Raw genomic sequence first — 5,805 nt, 5'->3', positions numbered from 1 at the left:
CTGATTCCAGTTACCGAGACGCAAATTAGCAGATGAGCATTGTAATAATCATTAGTTAAAATTCTCTGATACAAGCTAGTGTCAGCTTCCGCTCTCAGAACTAAGGAAAATATTCATAAGCTTTTACTTCTTTTAATAGAGAATTCACTATTAACTAGGATTCAGATCCCATGTGTTCAGTCTCCCTACAGACATGAATTCTCTTTTAGGGATTCTATCAAAAAGCTCTCACTGGTAACAAAAAAATAATAAGAATACACCATGGTAAAATGCATTCCGTCAGTAGGATCTAAAGGTATTGAAACCTACAACACCAGCTGCCGGGAAAAATAATCAGAAGTACAGCTTACCTTTATTTCTTGAAACCACAGTCATCTGAGAGAGAATATTATTTTCTATTAAAATATAAACCACGTAATTATTGATTGCTCCTGCATGCCTTTTACATCTTATATACCACACCTTTACAAAGATCTATATTTTTTAACTTTCCATTAAACAAAACTAGATGATAACAAGGTAAGGTAGACCAGTTTAAAATCTTGTAAGACCATTAGGAACTTAACTACTAGAAAAATAGAAGTTAACAGAAGAAATTATACACCACATTTTCACATCTGGGCTTGCAGAAATAACTTTTGCAACTCCTATGCTTCCCTATAAATGTACTCTTATTGTCAGTCTTTTGATCTATCTGAAGAGAAATAAGGACAACCACAGAGCTACATACGTCACTCAGAAACACAAACATGCTCAGTGTTATCCTGGAAAACTAAACAAGAGCACAGAGTTGCTAATAAAGGATGGAGAGGGGCTCGTTAGATCCTACAATGAAAGCAACCTACAAACCAATCCAATTCAGAATTCATCTTTCTCCTTTACACTGTAACACATTTGTGGGATCTAGTTTACTAGAAATCGCCTGGGGGGAAAGAAGGAATCCAGTGTAATAAAAAAGTGCCAAAATGAATAAAGGGCTCACAACTTCTACTGCTCTGCTGACGCTGGAGAACAGAAGTGGCCGGGGTTTTGTCAGATATCCACTAAATGTTGTGGCTGCAGTATTTCTGCCCTTTCAGTGAAATCTGAAAAAAAAAAAAAAATTATATATGTTACTAAGTACATTGACAAGCCAAAGATTTTTATTATTATTTTATTTTTTTTACCCATTTATGGCTGGAAATTAATGAAATGACATCAGACTGAAGCCAATGACAACTGCTAATCTGTAAGCAACAACAAGCAAGGAAAAGCTGATAGGAGTACAGCTGTTTTATTTTAATTGAGGAATGATTTTATGTTGGAAGCACTCAATATTCACAGCAAATTAAAAATAATGAAGTGAATTGATACCAATGATATTTTTTTTTACCTACTATCCCTTTGTAAATCTATTTCTTCACACAAATTGACATGTCTAATTGATACATACGCTATTATTTCTCATTAGTAGGCTGAATAAAATAATTCTTGATTAAATTTATTGCAATTTACAATCCAGCATAATGTTTGCAAGCTATAAAAGTCAATCAACAGGAAACAGAAAAAAACAGATGACATTATTACTTCTTATATATACACAATAATGTCGTGTGTTTCATGGAACCTTCCAAAGCATTTCATTTCTCCTCAGGAGCTAAGGTCCGTCTCCAACAGGTCAATCCATTTTTTACATGACCATAAATGTATTTCAGTGCATGCATTCTTCTGAGTTTTTTTGATAAATATCACCTCCAATAAGCAAATTGTTTGCGTATTTAGCAATCTGTTAGAAGTTGTCTGGAAGAGTTAGTCTTCTACTAACACTCAAACAAAATTATGCAGAACAGCTGATGATTTACTTTGTCTGGATTAGGGTGTTTGATTTATATTTTGTTATCACTGTGTGAAAAATGTTCAAGCACAAAGCAAAAATTCAGAATTTCCATGGAACAAAGGAAGTCAATATCAAATTTAACAAGCAAAATATATATTTTATAATGCAGAATTTCCAACCAAAAAGAAAATTGAATCAATGGCAGGTCAGCCTGTTCTTTATAATTTTAACTTATTCCACACCTTGCCCTGGACTCCACTATTTTGTAGGAAATTCTTTGGTATTATGAAACTAGCAGAGCAGCTATTATGTTACTCTCTTCTCTAATGGCAAGAAAAGTATGTTATGACCAGGCCATTTCTATGGCCTATAGCTCCTATTTCTCCGGAGAATGTTGGCAGCTGGCACAAGATTGCTGCCCTCACTTAAGCTGGGCTTCAGGTTTGAGAAATAATTTACCCGAAAAAATGCAGTGTATACACTATATCTAGTACAGACACAGAATAGCCATCCTGCTTTTGTCATCTTAAGTTAATGCAATTTCTTTTTGAGGAAGAGCTTCTCATGCCCTGATTGTGCCTGTGTCCTGATTGTGGTCTGTGTCCAGATAAGCTGGAAGAAATTGCTTAAAAACTCAGATATTCTTGCATAGGACCACAGAATTGGAATTAAAAACTAAAATGTATTGGAAATGTTTTCCATTCGTACTGTATATCATGTTCTGTGTAAGACATTAAATAAAATTTCATTTAAAAAAAATTTTATTCTGGTTCAAATCTAAGTTCAATTTATAGAACTGACGGGGCAGTTACCATCTAAAAATAAAAAAGAAATACCTAAGTTTGCACAGGTAACTGAAATTAAGGTATAGATCTTAAAGGTGTAACGTGACACTCCCTTTGAAAAATAATCTGGTTTTTATTCTACAGATATTTCAGATTCATACAACATAATTACATTAATCCATTTTTGCTGACATTTTAAAACCAATCCTTACATTTCAAAAATAAGAGGAGGGCTTACTATCAGCAACAAAACCAGCTGTTTCAAGATCCATTTCCTATTTGATACATATTATTCAGCACAGTAAACAACTTATCTGCCAACAGTAAAAAAAAAAAAAAAAAAAAAAAAAATCAAAGAGCTCTATGCCGACTGAATAGCATCCTTTAAAGAAGGCTAGATAGCGGCCTAAAAAGGAGCCCTTAGAAGCAGGCACAGGTTTTCTACTGTTCCTGGGGGCAAATGCCATTTCAGAGAAAGTGCTGTCACTGAGAACCACACAGTGCTCCACATCCAAGATTATCTTTAAGGGTGACCAAAAGTAGTACCAACTACTACGCTATCCACAACAGAGCAAAAATAATCAGGAGCTATGGCAACCACTAAGCCTTATTTAAACTGAATTCTAAAATATACGTCCTCCATGTCACATTTAGCCTCCGCTGTCAAAGGTAACTAATTAATTAAATCTTTCCAGCCTATTTCTCTGGACGATATTTGAAAAACAGCATACATATCCAGTTCATTCATTCAGTTTCAGGGTGTTAGCTAGGTTTCCACACATCCAGGGATGGTGAAGGCTACCAACAGCCGTGCAGTGGGCAATCACCATCTCCGTACCAGCAAAAACGAGGGTCAAAGGCAGTGCTTGGCCACTCAGGACACCAGGGCTGTAAGGGGCAAGTCCTCACCCCGTGCTGTGCCTGGCTGTGGAGAATGAGCTGGTGCAGGGCCGTGGGCAGTGCTCGTTTCAAGGGAATAGCGGGGATTTACATGGCTGGAAACAACACAACCCGGTGTGTTGCCTCCAAGAGGGCTCCCAGCATGGGCCAGCTCAGAAGCCCTTGCTCTGGCCGCTGCCTCAGAGCCACAAAGCAGACGTTTATATTTCAACATGCATTATCTTGTCATCTCTTTTAATCTGGAAATGTCATCTTAAGAAAAACATGATGGAAAAGATTATGATCAGCCTTAAACACACCATTTTCATTCAGCTCTAACGAACTCAATAGGAAGACTATTTTATAAGTGAGCACAACAATTTGAAATTCAATAGTCTAGTTAATCCAAGCATATTGAAATAAAAGTATACATGTATATATATAAACACATGTGTGTGTGCGTACAGTGAGGAAGGAACTACTGTATTATTTCTATGATAAAGTTTGGGTAAATAAGGAATGTTAAGATCACAACTTTTTAAAGTTTAAGCATATTCTGTTCAAGATGCTTTTATCTGCAAACATAAAACCAAATAATACATTTATAACAGATTTGTAATTTTTAAATCTTAATAACATTTGCAATGAGTAAAAAAAAAATATATATTCGCTCACTTTATTATACTCACCATCAGAGAAGACAAAGGTATTATCCAGTTGAGTCTCTACCAAAAGGAAACACACACATTAATATCCACAATTTGATACCCGTTCCAAACACTAGAAGTAACAAATTTGGTGACAAAGCTGTCAAAATATGTTCCGCAAATACATTGGCAAGAGATCTGGACATACTAAAGAAATTCAGTGAAACAAAATAGGTGCCAAATGGGGATGTTTGACAGAGTGTTCAAAAATACATTTAGACCAAAGCAGGAACACATCCAACAGAGAGATTCTCTACATAAATTATCATGAAACTATTAGAAATAATTGGCCAGTGATTTCAAAATATTACATATACTTTTAATGTTATCAAAGAGCTGTGTTGTGAACCATGTGTGATTTCTTGGCGATTTAATTTTTGGCCACACAACAGCGTTTTCAGACGCAAGTGAAAATACTATATCCCATACTGTAAGTCAATCTGTAGTTCTTGAAACTGCCTCGAGCTTCCAAATGCTTTGAAAGGCTGCTAGGGCAAATACTATAAAAGCCTGAACACTCCACGAGGCTGCAGAGAGCAGCCCTTGCAGGGGCTCTGCCAAAGAATTGCCTCCCTGCAAGGCTGAAGAGAGCGTGGACAAGCAGAGACATCGTGACCGACCTCTCCAGCTGAGTAGACCAGAGTCTATGGTCACAGAGCTCCAAACCATGGCATCAGCGGAGGTGTTGGTTCCTGCAGCAGGTACCACAGTTCCTGTATGTGCTGGTGGCACTCCTCTGGCACGGCTAAAGGTAAAAAGGGACAGAAGGACATAAGTGTTCTGTGAGTATAGTAGGAGCAGATTAATTTATGTACAACGCTGCATTACCGGGATCTTTTTTAAATGAAATGAAGTCAACTGAACATTTCCAGATATGTCTTCAAATGCAGATCACCACCGCAGAGGTACTTTCCCCCTGCTCTGCACGGCAGCAGGATGCTTTGGTGAATGAAGAGGGTTGGAGGTGCTGTCCTGCAGTTACCTACTCACACCCTTCGCGTGCATGAAATTCAACTTACTATTGTTTAATGTTTCTCAAGAAGTACACATTTTATAACAGATAAAATCAGAGCAAGTCAAAATAAACTACTCATAAAGGAGACAAAAAGAGTCCAGGTGGCACATATGCATAAAAGACAATGTTCTTCTTTATCAAACGATTTCCTTTCAATCAATACGAAAGTAAAGAGAGCAAGTCAAAATAAACTACTCATAAAGGAGACAAAAAGAGTCCAGGTGGCACATATGCATAAAAGACAATGTTCTTCATTATCAAACCATTTCCTTTCAGTCAATACTGAAACTAAACAGTACTGTATATTAGTTCTCTTACCACGGATAATGCACCCGTGTAAAACAGCAGCATTGGTAGCAGGATGCCCGGGCAGCTTACTTCAGCCCAGATTTGCACACCAGCTAAATACTTACCTCTTGAGCATGCACTGAAATCTAGAGTGCCTGCTCAGATCAAGCTGAAAGCTTAAGGCTCAGAGTATCTGGGGTTAAGAGCTGGCCCACCTGAAGTGTGTGGAAATATATTCACTGAATTCACTAGGGCCTGTTATAATCTACAAAGGTTTCAATAATGCATTGATCTGGGCCTCCCATTAGGGCATTG

At 37.2% G+C, this 5,805-nt stretch overlaps 1 long non-coding RNA gene across 1 annotated transcript; it reads right to left on the bottom strand.

Moving 5' to 3' along the window:
- Positions 1 to 284: 284 nt before the first annotated feature.
- LOC106888217 lies at positions 285 to 4,932 on the bottom strand. Its single transcript, XR_001412069.1, has 3 exons — positions 4,808 to 4,932; positions 4,170 to 4,205; positions 285 to 1,085 (listed from the first exon to the last, which is right to left on the bottom strand). It is a non-coding gene; the product is annotated as an uncharacterized LOC106888217 (long non-coding RNA).
- Positions 4,933 to 5,805: the final 873 nt, after the last annotated feature.

Source organism: Calidris pugnax, unplaced genomic scaffold, assembly GCF_001431845.1.
Source record: "Calidris pugnax isolate Ruff unplaced genomic scaffold, ASM143184v1 scaffold28, whole genome shotgun sequence".
Lineage (NCBI taxonomy): Eukaryota > Metazoa > Chordata > Aves > Charadriiformes > Scolopacidae > Calidris > Calidris pugnax.
The sequence above is the reverse complement of the archived record's forward strand: the minus strand, read 5'-3'. Positions and strand labels throughout refer to the sequence as shown.